This window comes from Ornithorhynchus anatinus, chromosome 15 (genome assembly GCF_004115215.2).
Source record: "Ornithorhynchus anatinus isolate Pmale09 chromosome 15, mOrnAna1.pri.v4, whole genome shotgun sequence".
Classification (NCBI taxonomy): Eukaryota; Metazoa; Chordata; class Mammalia; order Monotremata; family Ornithorhynchidae; genus Ornithorhynchus; species Ornithorhynchus anatinus.
In genome coordinates, this window is record NC_041742.1 from 5,680,605 (window position 1) to 5,697,421 (window position 16,817).

At 41.7% G+C, this 16,817-nt stretch overlaps 1 protein-coding gene across 3 annotated transcripts in view; it reads left to right on the forward strand.

Annotated features, from left to right (window-relative positions):
• MAP2K6 (mitogen-activated protein kinase kinase 6) overlaps nt 1-16,817 on the forward strand; it is a 111,291-nt gene that overhangs the window by 15,259 nt on the left and 79,215 nt on the right. For all 3 annotated transcript variants that reach the window (XM_029079700.2, XM_029079701.2, XM_029079702.2), the window contains one exon: nt 8,278-8,353. The gene's annotated coding sequence lies outside the window, so the exon portion shown is untranslated. The remainder of the gene's footprint in view (nt 1-8,277; nt 8,354-16,817) is intronic.

Genomic DNA, 16,817 nt, shown 5'->3' on the forward strand with positions numbered 1-16,817 from the left:
CTGTCAACTTTCAGTCTGGATACAATTTTTATAGCTAAATGTCCCACACTAGAGAGGGACACAAAAGGAAGTCCTATAATGGAAAGCCGAGACAACGGTTGTTACCATTTTTATGTTTACACAGACACTGTAATTACACCTATACTAACACAGCCTCACTGTACATTCATTTCATGAAGCATATAGCATATTCCCTAGAAAGATTCATTACAGTTCATTCTGTCCATTTCCTTAGCTCCAGAAATAACAGACACAGAATAGTACTCTTCGTTTTAGCTATGTATCCAAGGCACGCAAGCCGCCCAACTCTCCATAATTAGATGCATTATTTTGTATGTGTTTATATGAATCTAGACAGAAAATCTCCCATCTAAACTCACTTTGTCCACACCCATAAAAGGATGTCATTTTTGAGCTGATGGATGATGACTGCTCATCAAAACTAAGTCAAGGTTGGGGAGGAGAAGACAACAGATTATCAGAAATGTCTGCAAGCCTCAGTTGATGAGCTATCAACAGTAATATTAAATAATAATAATAGGGCTATTTGTTACAGGCTAAATACATGCCAACCACAGGTCTAAGCCCCTGGGGTAGCTAGAAGATAATGAGGTCCCACAATGGCTCACAGTCTAAGGAGGTGGGTTAATAGGTATTGAATGCCCATTCTGCAGATGAGGAAATTGAGTCACAGGGAAATTAAGGGACTTGTCCGAGGTCACACAGTAGGCAAGCAGCAGAGCACTAGGCCACACTTGAGAGCACTGTATGACGTTTAGGAAAGAGTTCAATAGAACAGTAGAGTTGGCAGGCATGTTCTGTGCCCTAATAGAGCTTACAATCTCATACCTTCCTCTTTAAAAATGAACATCAGATCTATTTATATCCTAATGCCAAAATTTACATATGCGCACCCAAGATAAATCTATTACATATTTTATATGCCTATAAATCCACTGCGGGCCAGGGATGATGTCCAACCTGATTATCTTATAGCTACCCCAGTGCTTTAACTGACTGCTTGTGTAATAATATCACAATTATTATCATTATTATTTTGCTCAATAAATAATACTATTGCTACTACATCAAGTGCTGTGGTTTGCAGGTTGAGCAGAGCAGTAATAGTAAACCTTTTTAGAGAAGCACCATGGCCTAGTGGATAAATCACAAGCCTGGGAGTCAGAGGATTTGGGTTCTAATCCCGGGCTGCTGTGTGACCTTGGGCAAGTCAATTCACTTCTCTGTGCCTCACTTACCTCATCTGTGAAATGGGGATTAAGACTGTGAGTCCCATGTAGGGCATGGCCTGTCCAACATGGACACGACATGGACATGTGAATCCAATCTGATTAGCTTGTATCCACCCCAGTGCTTAGTACAGTGCCAGGCATATAGTAAGCGCTTCACAAATACCACTAAAAAAAGCCAAGCACATTTTCTTAGAACCTCCTGATTTTGAGAACATCAGAGTCTATGAACTGATTATCAATCCTCATCAGGTCATAGGTGATGTTTCAACCATTGCTCGGCAGGGGCTACCAGAAAAAAGAATCTAGATGCTTTCCTACAAAGGGAGAATACCCAGTTGAGGGTGGTGCCTATAAACAAAAAGCACACATTTTGTGAATGAATGAAGGAATCTCTCCAGATAGGGACGCTGGTCCTTAGCTCATAAAATACTTTATCAGAGTACATTCTGCAGCACACAAATGGGATTTGTTTGCAAAAGCAGGCGGTCACAGGTTAATATATCAATCCTGCTTTGACACCCTCACTGCTATACTACAGTTACAGCGGTAAATTATAATTTAGACCGTAAGATCGCTATAGGCGTGCCTGCTAATTCTATTGTATTGTATTCTCCCAAGTGTTTACAACAGTGTTTTCAACATAGCAAACAATCAATAAATACCACTGACTGATTTACAAACTCTTGCCATGATCAGATCACAAGAGTTTCAGGTTTTTTCCTCTGAGGGGTCCAAGATTTATTAAGGTACCTTCATTACAAAGCTGTAGACTCTGGAGTGAGTGCAAATGTTCTGAATATGGAGAGGAGGGGATTAGAAAGGGCAAAAGCCTTTTCTTTTCCCGTGAATCACTCTTCTCCAAAGTGTTCCTGTGAGCAGAGATGAATATGATCAGCCCCAAGAAAATCATCCTTCGCTGTTTCCAGTGCTGTTTCTTAGATGTCTTCCGATGGTGCACGATTATCTATCTTGCCTTCATTATGTCTAAGTTTCCACATGAGGGGAATCAAGGAAAGCCATGATTACCTCTTTCCCATTGGGAATGAACTATAGTCTTTAGAATAAATGATAATTGTGGTATTTGTTAAGAACTTACTTTGTGCCAAGCACTTTACTAAGCACTGGGGTAGACACCAGCTAATCAGGTCAGTCAGAGTCCCTGTCCCACATGAGACTCAAATTCTAACAGCGACGGAGAACAATGTTTGAAGCCCCATTTTACAAAGGAGGAAGAAGGCACTTTCCTGAGATCACACAGCAAGCAAGTGGCAGACCAGGGATTAGAACCCAGGTCTTCTTCTGATTCCCAGCCACATGCTCCTTCCACTAGGCCATGCTGCTTCTCTATTAAGCACTTACCTCCAACCAAACACTGGACTGAGTATGGTGGTAGATAGTAGGTAATCAGATTGGACAGAGTTCCTGCCCCATACAGGGCTCACAGTCTAAGAAGGAGGGAGACCAGAAATTGAATCCCCATTTTACAGATGAGAAAACTGAGGCACAGAGAAGTTGTGACTTGCCCACAAGTCACAAAGCAGGCAAGTGGCAGGCCTCAGTACTTAGGTTTCCTGACTCTCAAAAGGCCACATTGCTTCCCATTTGGAAGACAAAAGAAGCATCAGGAAAATTACTTTAGCAAATATGGAATGACCCACAAATCACACAACACCTAATTTAAATGATTTTTTAAATAATAGTAACAATGATGGTATTTGTTAAGCGCTTACTATGTGCCAAGCACTGTTCTAAGCACTGGGGTAGATACAAGGTTGTCAGGTTGTCCCACGTGGGCCTCACCGTGTTAATCCCCATTTTACAGATGAGGGAACTGAGGCACAGAGAAGTGAAGTGACGTCCAAAGTCACACAGCTGACAAGTGGTAGAGGCGTAATTAGAACCCACGACTTCTGACTCCCATGCTGGGCTCTTTCCACTAAGCCACGCTGCTTTCTTTTTCTGCTGCTTAGATGGTCCATACAACCTAACATATGTGTGTTTGTCATTTTGGCAAAGGGTTGTCCAGTTTTCAAGTGGTGAGGCAACAAATGAAGAAGTTACACCTAAGGATGAATGCAAATAATAGATAGGATAAGGTAGATTATTTTGAGTGCCTTTATGCTGCTCCTTTAAATTCCAAATCAGTTATATTATGAATTTTTCTTTCTTTGGCAGGAGTGGCTCTCTCCTTCAAAGGTCATACATTGCTGTAGAGTGCTTTGATTTGGCATATACATTAAATGAAATCAAAACAGGGCACTAAGGGAGTTTCTACAGTAATGCCTTGCCGTCTGCCAACAAAAAAAGTCTTTGTCTTTCACCAGTGGCTACTCCTGTTCTGTTCTATAAATCAAGTTGGTTTTGAGTTTTCTGTAAAACATGGCAAATTAAATATGTCATGCTTATCTTAAACTGGCTCCATTAACTTCTCAATCCCATTGAAGTTTTACCAGTTAGAAGGATGGGGCTCATTACTGATGAAATTAAGACCTATATAACTAGAGAGAGATCTGATTTCAAAACTCATTAAAGCATAACATTGGAAAAAAAATCTATATTCTTTTACTCAAGGGCTTCATTTGAGGACAATTGGAATTTTTTCATTCATTCAATCTTATTTATTGAGTGCTTACAGTGTGCGATGCACTGTATTAATTGCTGAGGAAAATATGTCAAGACAACTATTGCACATTTTGACCATCCTAGAAAGTTGCAGTGTTTTAAAAAAACTACTTTCTCGAGTCAATCCTATAATGTACAAAACAATTAAGAGTTTGGTTAACTACTTGCCAAATTATATAAATTCATAGACTGTGAGTCTCATGGGGGATAGGGTTTGAATCAGATCAATCTGGTTATCGTGGATCTAACCCAGCACTTAGAACACAGTAAATGTTTAAAAAAGACTATAATCATAATAATAGTGGGAAAGTGTTTGGGGATGAAGGACTGAAACCAAGAATACTTTTTGTTCAACTCGTGCTGTGCGACCTTTTTCACTGAATCTCAGTTTCTTCATCAGAAAAATGGGGATGAAAATTGCTGTTCTCCCTCTTCGGATGGTGAGCTCCGTGTGAGACAGGAACTGTGTCTGATTTGATTGTAGTCTATCTACCACAGTTTGGCACACACTAAGCCTTTCTCAAATACCACATTTATTATTAGATCACAAAGCTCCTGACTCCTTTCTGGCTGGTAAACATCACTGCTTTTCCGCAGATTCATCTAGCATTAGGAGAATTATTTTGAAAAGAGATCCCAACCAACTCGCTTTATTAAGCCAAGTCCTCTTTTTCAAGTACCCTTAGAGACATATTTTCCAAGACCGATCTTAATCACAGCTGGGCACCCTGCTTTTGTGCTCTAGGGGTGAGCCCACATTGAAACCAATAAAACTGCTATCTTCAAGGCCACATTTTTAAAGGTGTAGCACCTTTTTTCCTACAAAAATGTTCAAGGCATGTTGCCCCACTCCTCAAAACAGTCCAGGAGTTGCCCAACCACCTCCGCATCAGACAAAAACTCCTCACATTGGCTTTAAAGCAGTCCACCACCTTGCCCCTTCCTAAGTCACCTCACTGCTCTCCTACAACCCAGGCCACACACTTGGCTCTTCTAGGGCTAACCTTCGCAGGATGCCTCAATCTTGCCCATCTAGCTGCCGAACCTGCCTGCGACCTACCTCCTGGAATGACTTCCCTCCTCAAATCCCACAGACAATTACTCTCTCTACCTTCAAAGCCTTACTGAAGGCGCATCTCCTCCAAGAGGCCTTCCCTGACTTAGCCCCACCTTTCCTCATCTCCCACCCTCTTCTGCATTACTCTGATTTGTTTTTTTTCTTCCCCCTTCCCAGCCCCATAGCCCTTATTTACATATCTGTAATTGTATTTATTTGTATTGATGTCTGTCTCTCCCCCATCTCGACTGTAAGCTCCTTATGTATTTGTTTATTGTTGTAATGATTCGATTTAGATTAGCATATTTTGGACACATAGGAGAACTAATTCTCTGGAGAAGACACTAACACTAGGAAAAGTCCAGGGAAAATGCGGAAGAGGCAGACCAGCAGCTAGATGGATAGAGACCACAACAACGATAGTGGAAGAACCGTTAGAAAGGTTGTGGATTATGCAGAGGACAGGATGTTCTGCAGAAAGTATACCCATGGAGTGGCTATGAATAGGAAACGACTCGAGGGCACTTAATAATAATAACTCTCCCAAGTGCTTAGTACAATGCTCTGCACACAATAAGTGCTTAATAAATACATTTGAACGAATGAGTCAATAAAGGTGAACTCATTTGCAAATTTCATCCAATTCATTCAAAAACATATGGATTGACGTGAGTGTTATCTTTCCTCACAGCCCATCTGTTCCCTGAAATCAAAATTCACCCAACAGCTGTATTTTCACATGTTCTAACAAGCGAGAAAGGGCTGAGAAATCCATTGATCTTGTTAATCTACTATTATAAGTTAAACGGCTACCCAAGTAGCCTCCACATACCTCCATTCAAGGGGAATACCCCAAGGTCCTGAGGCAGACTGAGACAGGATCTCCACATACCTCCATTTCGGGGAATACCCCAAGGTCCTGAGGCAGACTGAGTCAGGATGCTCTCTATTCTTCCCCCTAATCGGCAAGAAGTCTTCTTCAGAGGGCTCAGCAGCTGCTACATATGCAAAGCATTTCTTCTTTTATCAGGGCAGCAGACTTCCCTGATTGATGATAAAGCTAGTTAGGCATTTTTACTCTGCAGGATTTAAGTGACAGGGTTTAACTATTTTCAGTCCCGACTCATCTAGTTGGACCTTGTCACCCCAAATCCTCTGATCCCTTAAACACTTTTAGGATTGAGGGAAGCAGGGAGAATGGGCCTGGGAGTTAGAGGATCTGGGTTCTAAATCCTCTCTGCCACTTGTCTGCTGTGTGACCTTTGAAAAGTCATTTAACTTCTCTGTGCCTCGGTTCCCTCATGTGCCAAATGGGAACTCCATACCTGTTCTCCCTCTTTACACTGTAAGCCTCACATGGGACCTGATTAAATTTTTTCTACCCCAGTACTTGACACACAGCACTTATTCTAAATACCACAATTATTATTATTATTTAAGGTAAAGTTTGGCAAGGTAAGAGAATACTCCAATTCAACAAGGTTTTCCAGGCACACCAGAGGTCCTGGGTAAGGGGTCTGGGACACTATTGCTTATACCTTGTCCCAGATGGACTAAATTTGAGCCAAAAAAAAAAGAGAGAGAGAGAGAGCTAACAACGCATTCTTCAGCACTGAATTGAGAATTACTACCACCTGCAACCGTTTGCCATGTGTCTATTGAGCCCTATGTGGAGAGTACTGTATTAAGTGCTTGGAGGAGTAAAGTGCAACAGAATTAGCAGACACAGTTCCCTGGCCATAAGGAGTTTACAGTCTGGAGACACTGTAGGGCTCATTAAATTCAATTGATTACATTAGTTCTAATGTATTTCTAGGGGGCTCAGCTGAGCACATTTTGAGATTAAGTATATTCCCACCCAGGAACAAATAATCTCACCTCCAAACTCCACCCCAAGATTACTTAGGAAAATGACAGCCACCACCCCACAACTCCAAATTATGTCCCCCAAAGATAAGGAAACAATGTCCTGTTATCTGGGTGTGTTCCTAGTTGAGGGCCAGCTGTGAAGGGTTTAATCCCAACGTCATAGCAGCTAGAAAAGCCTAAATACGTGGGGGTGACCTCCCAACATACAAACAAGTGTTCCTCTCTTTCTATTAGGGAGAGATAAGAGATATTTACTTAGCTAAAGAAAGGTAGTTAGAACATCCAGGTAAAATCTAAAAAGCAATTAGAATCATAAACGCTTAGAGTAGATAACAAGGTTACTTCAGTACAAGGTCTAAAAAGCTTACCAATTACAGTGAGCAAAGTTGGAATTTTCTGTGCCTTCTCATTTTCCCTTAAACTTTTTAGTTGTCCCCAGAAGCTCCATAAACCCCTTGGTTGTGGACCTTGAGTCACTGCCTTTTTACTTCCCACTGTCGGTGTCTCTCCAGCACAATTTATCCTGAGTCTTCATTCGTGGTGAAAAAGCACAAAGAATTTCTCCCCCACTCTGCCCCGCCCAGATATTTAATACCTCACCAGCATCCAGTCTCCTCCACCCTGATCTCCTGACCCAATTACTGAGCAAGCATTGCACATATCTGTAATTTTATTTATTTGATTAATGTCTATCTCCCCCCATCATGACTTTTGATTTATAAATCAACCATATTTATTGAGTGCTTACTGTGTGCAGAGCACTGTATTAAGCACTTGGGAGAATACAGTACAACTGAGTTGCATAGACAGGTTCCCTGCCCACAACAAGTTTGACTAAAGCCATTCTGGGGGATCTAAAATGTGCATAATAAATAACACAACCCTGATAAAAGTTGGAGAGATTCTGGTGGACTATTACCAGGAGAGAGTTAGAAAACAGAATCCATGGAGACCCTTAAAAGAAATTAAGGATTGTGTAATTAGGGCCTGTAAACATCCCGTCATCATTGTGGTATTTGTTAAGCACTTACAAAGTGCCAGGCACTGTATTAAGCACTGGGATAGATACAAGATGTTGTACCTAGGAAGGATTGTTTTACAACCCAGGGAAGGTCAGCCCTAGTGGAAAGAGCATGGGTCTCGGAGTCAGAGAACACAGGTTCTAATTCTGACTCTGCCAAGTCTGTGTGACATTGGGTAAATCACTTCACTTCTCTGTGCCTCAGTTCCCTCATCTGTAAAATGTGGATTAAGACTGTGAACCCCATGTGGGACAAGGACTGTGTCCAACGTGACTATCCTATATCCAGCCCAGTACTCAGAACACTGCTGCACATAATAAGCGTTTAAAAAATACCACAGGTGTTGTCATTAAGTGATTGTGCATGTGCTGCATAGAACTCAAGGGGTCTCTTGACCAATCATTTACCAGTTACCTTCTCAGTGGAAACATTCCTTTAACACCATCTCTTGCAGAAACTCTGGTTCCCTGACTCCTGAAGAAATCACCCATATTAACCGACCGATTGACGAGCAACTAAACCATGCCCAAGTAAGTCCACCTTGCTATTCTTTCCTGTAGAAAGAGATAGAAGAATTAATAATATCCAATTGTCCTGGGATTGGGTGAGAAGGTAATGGTGGGGAGAGAGGGATGTGGGGGAAGGGAGAAGAAAGAGAAGGGAGGGAAATAAGGGGGAGTAAAAAGTGGAGAAAAGGAGAAAAGAGGGGAGGGAAGAGGGAGGGAGAAGAGAAAGGAGAGAGAGGGAGGAGGGATGGAGAGAGGAGAAGAGGAGAGGGAGGATGGAGGGAGGAAAGAGTGAGAGGGGAGGGAGTATGGAGGAAGGAGGGCATGAGAGGGAGAAAGGAGAAGAGAGGGAAGAAAAAGAGAAGGTGGGAGAGTGGGAGAAGAGAGAAAGATGTGGGACGAGAAAGGAAACAAGAGGTTAGAGAAAAAGGGACTTCAAACATGAGTATTTGGCTTTGTGTCCAGCTCCTCTCAGATCTGTCTCCTCCCTGGCAGCACGATTAGGATTCTGTGTCCATCCCCTCCCTTGACTCCCAAGGTGTCAGATTTCTTCTTTGCTTGGACCAAGATCCAACTCTCCTCCGAGTTCCACCGTTGGGCCCCTGGATCATAACTACTAACTCTGTTAGATTGTACTCTCTCAAGTGCTTGGTCCAGTGCTCTGCACACAACAAGCTCTCAATAAATACCATTGACTGATTGCTAGAGAGGGGGAAGTTTTGGATTCCTGTCAGGTTGGAATCAGAGGCTGTTTGAGAAACAAGTTCAGAAGCTCCCTGATCCCTCAACAATGGTATTTCATCCTCCATGGTATTCATTGAGCACTACTATGAAAAGAACACTGTACTCAACAGGTAGGGGGCTGGGTGTTCATAGGAACTGTATCTAGTCCTTCTTGCTTCCCAAGTGACCCAGATGGGAGACAATGATGGTGGGAAGCTTTTGGAAGATGCTGCCCTGAAGCAGTAAGCCTAGTGGAAAGAGCTCGGGCCATTGAGTCAGAATATCTGGGCTCCAATCCCAACTCCACCACTTGTCTGTTTGGTGATCTCAGGCAGCTTGCTTAAATTCTCAGTGCCTCAGTTATCTCATCTCTGAAATCCACATTATCTCTTCTCCCTCCTCCTTAGACCGTGAGCCCCATGTGGGACCGGATCTGTGTCTGACCTGATGATCTTGTATTTATCCCAGCGCTTAGTGCAGGACTTGGTGAGCACCATATCCAGCACAACCACCACCATTAATTACCACTGCCAAACCAAAGGAAACACTTCTTCAAATTGTCGGTGGTTAGCATTTGGAATTCATGACCACAGGAAGTTGTACAGGCAGGAAACATCAGTAGATTTTAAAAAGCTTTGAATGGATGAGTAGCCCAGAATAGGGGAAGAGAAGAAAAATGAGAGAGGAAGAAAAGGAAAAAAGTTAGGGACGTTAGATGGTACCTTCCTAAACTTTAGGGTACAAATCAGGAGATAAATTGCCAGATAGATGGACCATTGGTTTGACCAGATAGCAGCATTTCTTATCAATCAATTCTATTTATTGAGTGCTTATTGTGTGCAGAGCACTGTACTTAGTGCTTGGGAGAGTACAGTATAACAGAGTTGGTAGACAAGTTCCATGTCCAGAGTAATTAGTTTATTTCTTTTTATTCCTTTATATTAATGTCTGTCTCCCTCTCTAGAATGTGAGCTCTTTGTGGGCAGTAATGTGTCTGTTTGTTGTAATGTAATGTACAGTTGAATAAGCTTTATATTGTGATTTGTTCCTACCATTGTTCAGTGGAGACCTAGATCAATTTTAAAGTTCAATTTTCTCAGTAATTTCAAGCAGTGGTACCAGGCCAGGGTTTTCAATAGCCTTTTGCTGGCATGTAAACTGTTATCTAAGAACCAGCATCAGTTGGACTTTCAGTTGTATTTACTGGGTGCTTATGGTGTGCAGAGCACTTAGTAAGCACTTAAGCACTGTACTGAGTGATTTGTGGCAACAACAAAAAGTGGAGGTGTTTTAAATACATGGCTGTTGAAAGTTGCTGCGGTATGCTATGGACCACCTCTCCTGCCATCTTCAAAAATCTACTAAAAAGATCTCCGCCAAGAGGCCTTTCCAGATTAAGTTCTCACTTTAATTTGCCTTCCTTTCCGTATCACCTGGGCACTTAGGCCTGAAACCCTTAAGCACTTTGATTTTCACTGGACCCCCACAGCACTTATGTACATGGGCATTAAAATAAATGACAAATGTCCATTTCCCTCTCTGGTCTGTAACCTCCTGTCTATCCATTCTATTACAGGGTACTCTCCCAAGGGCTTAGTATAGCACTTTGCACACAGTAAGCATTCAGTACATAAGGGTGATTTATTAATTGATTCATTATAAATTTCCAAAGCTATCTTTAGGTAGCTAAGAAATTGAATGCAAGCTATATTTTAGTATCCAAGATCAAGCAAAGGTGTTTATCAGCAAATAATATTGTATTAGATGCTTGAAAAAGTATGATAGTAGATATGATCCATGTCCTCAAGCAGTTTAAAAATCTAGCAAAAGAGAGAGACATTAGAGAAGCAGTGTGGCTCAGTGGAAAGAGCCTGGGCTTTGGAGTCAGAGGTCATGAGTTCGACTCCCGGCTCTGCCGCTTGTCAGCTGTGTGACTGTGGGCAAATCACTTAACTTCTCTGTGCCTCAGTTCCCTCATCTGTAAAATGGGGATTAAAAGTGTGTGAGCCCCACGTGGGACAACCTGATTACCCTGTATCTCCCCCAGCGCTTAGAACAGTGCTCGGCACCTAGTAAGCGCTTAATAAATACCAACATTATTGTTATTATTATTATTATTAAAATAATTTGCAAATACAAGGAAGAGGGAATATAAACAAGAATTAGTGCTAAAGTATTACGATACATAGGGAAAGTCCAGAATTACTACAGAAGGTTGTGAATGCACAATTGCTTAGGTGGTGCGTAAGTGAAGTGGTAGTAGTTGGGAAATATTTTTTATGAACATGTTAGTGGATGATAAAATTTATTAATAATGTAATAATACGAGGAGTGAGATTAAGTGCTTACTATGTGTCGAGCACTGTACTAAGCACTGGGGTAAATAGCTTATCAAAAATCCATGGTGCTTACAGTCTATGTAGGAGGAAGAACAGGTACTGGATGCCCATTTTGTAGATGAGGGAACTGAGGCAAGGAGAAATGAAGTGCTTGCCCAAGGTCACCTAGCAGACAAGTGGCAGAGCCAGGATTAGAACCCAGGTCTTCTGACTCCCAGGCCCTATGTTCTATCCACTAGGCCATGCTGCTGGTTCCATTAGGATGCAAACACATTGGGGAACATTCAGAGAAAACTCAAAGGGAGCAAAATACTAGGTTTAATTTGAACTTTAGCATCTCCCACTGTATTATATGCCATCATTACAGCCAACAACACGTGAGCAGATGATAAAAGACATGACCTTGGTCAAGCCACTTAACTTCTCTGTACCTTAGTTTTCTCATCTATAAAATGGGGATTAAAAATCTGTCCCCTTCCAGCTTAGAATGTGAGACCCATGTGGAACAGGGTCTGTATATAACCTGACTTTATCTACCCCCAGCACTAAGTAATGCTCTTTTGCAGATGGTAAGTGCTTAACAAATACCATTATTATTATATGACTTCAGAAAAGAGTTCCACATTCAATTCTCTATATCTCAAGCCTTATTACTTAGTGTTATGTCATAGTCTTTTCCTGGCAAATTTAAACCAAAACAAGCCCAAGAGTGTTGAGCAGGACAAAAACTGATTTAGTTATTATTTTTTAATGTAATTTGTTAAGCGCTTACCATGTGCCAATCAATCCACTGTATTGATTGAGCACTTGCTGTGTGCAGGAAACTGTACTAAGTGTTTGGGAGAGTACACTATAACAATTTAACAGAGCTGATAGACACATTCCCACATTGACCTTACAGACCCTGTACTAAGCAATTATGTGGATAGAAAATAATCAAGTTGGACACAGTCCATGCCCCACATGGGGCTTGATCCCCATTTTACAAATGAGGTAACTGAGGCGCAGAGAGGTGAAGTGGCTTGCTGAAGGTCCCACAGCAGCCAAGTGGTGAAGCCAGGATTAAAACCCAGGCCCTGATTCAGTTGCAGGCTCTATCCACCAAGCCACAGTGCTCCTCTTTCTCTCCTGCCCACTTAGTGAAGACAACTGGTAACAATGTCACTGGGGGAGAATTATGAATGAGGTTCTAAAATACAGCCTAAAATCTATACAACACTGAGGGTGAAGGGTACTTAAGTTCAAAATTCACTGCCCAAATTCTTAGTGGATTTCTGAATTTACTTTGAACCGCTACTTGACAGTATTTAAGAACAGTTCGGATCTAAACACTCGTTCACAGAAATCAACTCCATGGCAGGCTGTCCAACTGTAACCTAAAACTTTAAACACCTGGGGCAAATCTCTCCTCATTCAGGAGAGAGTGATGATGAGTCCTTGGCTGGCATTAGCAAATTAAATATTGTTTATGACCTCTAAGCAAAAGAGTCTGTTCTTGGGGCAAAATCCCATTTAAAGGAATGCTGAAACAACCCTAAGGGAGTTAAAATAAAGCACCTTCAACAGTGATTTATAAGGTATTTCATTTCAGTCCAGTTCCAAAGAACGGATGGTACGGACTATAGAACCACATCTTCAAGAGAGACCCCTTTTATGTCCATTATAGCTTCCTTTTAAAAATGTTGTGGTTAAACATGGCACTCCATTCATCATGCAAATAAAACACCATGTGTCCATAATCATCCAGCTTCCTTGTCAGAAACCATTTTCCTATTTTGAAGGAACTTGGACTCTGATAGTCCATGAAATATTGAAAAGGCTTTAGAGTTTTCTTGGCTGCTGCTGACTATTCAAAACCACTGTTGCCAGGAATTTCTGGACTATTTCATTCACCTACATGGATAAAAGGGTGAATTAAGCCAACAAACCCTAGCCACAGTAAAAATGTTTCTCCAGTATTTCAAAAATCCAGAGAAAAAAAATCAATCAATCGATTGATAGCATTTATGGGTAGCTTTAGAGGCCCAGGAAAAAAAATCACGTTAATGATCGGGGTATTATTAAAAATCAATCAAGAGAGGAACTACTGTACATTTTAAATAGTATAATACTACAGATATATTAACATCATAATTTAACCTAATCATTTTTCCTCATACTTGTGAAAAGCTGCACTCTGTTTCATAGATAGGGTTCTTGGAGTGAGTTTTTCATTGGCAATCAGGGTATATGTGATAAAGATATTGGTTCAGTGTATATTATATTCAACTAGCTGAATAGGAAGGATTTAAAAAGTACATTAATTACTAACAGCAAATCAAGTTGGACACAGTCCCTGCCCCATGTAGGGCTCACAGCGTCAATCCCTATTTTACAGATGAGGTAACTGAGACTCAGAGAAGTGAAGTGACTTGCCCAGGGTCACACAGCAGACAAGTGACAGAGAAGGGATTAGAACCCATGACCTTCTGACTCCCAGGTCTGTGTTCTATCCACTAAGCCAGTACCTAAGTGCTTTGTGGGGATGAGGGTGGGGTAAATGAAGCATACAAATGCTTCATTTTTGTTGCCGAATTGTACACTTAGTACAGTGCTCTGCACACAGTAAGCGCTCAATAAATATGATTGAATGAATGAATGAAAAGTGCAGCGATGACCCATAAAGGTGCTCTTTGCAGGACTAAAATTAATGACATTGAGTGGAGCATGCTTTGCAAGGCAGGGACATGTTTGAGAAGGGGAAGGTTAAAGCAGGCTAGGTGTGGATGTGTGGTTGGGCGGGGGGAAAATCCGAGACTTCTCCTCCTCCAGATTTGTTCCACTAGATTATAGGCTTCTTCAGGGCAGGGATTGTGTATACCAACCCTATCATTTTGTCCCAAGCACTTGGTACAGTGCTCTGCACCCAGCAAACACCCAATAAATTTATTGATTTATTGGTCCTTCCATGGCCATCAAAAGCAGTAGCTAGAATTTAATGCAAGCAAAGTCACACATAATTCTGCCAGTCCGTGTTTTGGATAGAACATGATGGAAGAAGCAGGGAATATTTCATGTCTATTTCCCTTCCTAGATTGTAAACTCCAGAGGGAAGGGATCATGCCTATTTATCCTATTGTATTCTCCCAAGACCTCCTTTCCCTTTGTCCCTCTTCCTTCTGTGTCACTTATAGGATTGAACCTGAAGCCGTTAAGCACTTGATAGTCACCCCACTAGCAGCCCCAAGGCGCCTTTTCCATATCCTTAATGTATTTGCTTCAGTGTTTATCTCCCCCTCGACAATGTAAGCTTCTGTGGGCAGAATGTAACAACTCTATTTTATTGGACTCTCCCAAACATTTAGAACAGTGCTCTGCACACAGGAAACACTCAATAAATACCAGTGATTGATCGATCCCATTTGCAGAATGTTGTGTTTGGCACACAGAAAGTGCTTAGTAAATGCCATTGCTTAACTGACTCTGCCAACTATGTATGCCCATTTTGATAGAACTCTGTGTAGTGGCAGTCAAGGTGTATGTGTTACCATACAACTTTTTCTTACTGTGGGATTCCTCAATCAATCAATCTGTAAAATGGGCATTAAATCCTACTCCTTCCTACCTAGACTGTGAACTCCATGTGGGACAGGGACTGTGTCCAGTCTGATTATCTACTACTCTAGATCTTAAAATAAGGATTAAATCCTACTCCCTCCTATTTAGTCTGTGAGTTCCAGGAGGGAAAGTCCAGCCTGTTTAACTGGCATAATAATAATAATATTTGTAAAGCACTTACTATATGCCAAGCACTGTACTAAGCGCTGGGGAGGTTACAAGCAAATTGGGTTGGATGCTGTCCCTGTGCCATGTGGGGCTCACTCTTATCCCCATTTTACAGATGAGGTAACTGAGGCTCAGAGAAGTGAAGTGACTTGCCCAAGGTCACACAGCAGACATTTGGTGGAGCCTGAATTAGAACCTGGGACCTTCTGACTCCGCAGCTCATGTTCTTTCCACTACGCCATTCTGCTTAAAACTGTGAGCCCCACGTGGGACAACCTGATCACCTTGTATCTTCCCCAGTGCTTAGAAGAGTGCTTTGCACATATTAAGCACTTAACAAATGCCATTATTATTATTATTATTATTCTCTACCTGGGAGTTAAAAAGGGGGATTACATCCTTCTCTCACCTACTTAGACTGTGAGCTCCATGTGGGCCAAGGACTGAAATCATCCTCATGATCTTGCCTCTACCCCAGCTCTCAATGCAGTGCTTGGCACATGTCAAGCACTTTAATAATAATAATAATAATAATTATGGTATTTGTTAAGCACTTACTTATGGAGTACCACTATTATTATAGAATCTACTGGGCCCAGCCTGCTCCTCAGTCTTAAAAGGAAGGAGAACAGTAATTAAACCCCTGTTGTAAAGATGACAAAACTGAGGCACAGATACAAAGTGACTTGCCCTGGGCCACACAGGAAACAAATGGCAGAGCTGGGATTAGAACCCCGGTCCTCGTCTCTCAGAACCATGCTCTTTCCACTAGGCCAAATATCAGAACTCATGAGCTATGATATCAAATTCACCCACAGAGTATTTCCAGTCCCATCAGTCTCATTTATAAAATCACAGTAAATTTTCTCTCTCTGGTTTCCACAGAAGTGATAAAGGATGATGACATTATGTGTGTTAAATCTTTAAGAGCATCTTGTCCAGTTACTGGGCAAATATTATTGGTAGCACCTAATGGCTGTCATCTGCCAAAGCAACTTACAGTCACTTAGCAGATGAAAATCAGACTCTGGGACACATTTCAAAGACACCTGATTGTACATTCAAAATCCCACAAAGGTTTGGATGGACCAAGGGATGAATTGGCAAAAAATTAATGGTTCTGACTACAAAGGGAAAATCTAACAGAAGCTGACAATGTTTCCCTCAAACTCCAAGTTTTTTACCTCTATTTACCTTTTCATTCATTCAGTAGTATGTATTGAGCGCTTACTATGTGCAAAGCCCTCTATTAAGCACTTGGAATATGCAATTCGGCAACGGATAGAAGCAAACCCTGCCCTTTGACGGGCTTACAGTCTAATCGGGGGAGACAGGCAGGCAAAAACAATAGCAATAAATAGAATCAAGGAGATGTACATCTCATTAACAAAATAAATAGGGTAATAAAAATATGTACAAATAAGCAGATGAGCACAGTGCTGAGGGAAGGGCAAGGGAGAGGAGGAGGAGCAGAGGGAAAGGGGGGGAAGGGGGCTTAGCTGAGGGGAGGTGAAGGGGGGGCAGAGAGGCAGCAGAGGGAGCAGAGGGTAAAGGGGAAGCTCAGTCTGGGAAGGCCTACCTCTATATAGTCTATATTATATACAAACACACACACATATAAACATGATATATAAGGGCCAAGTGGTTCAGGGATTTGGTCC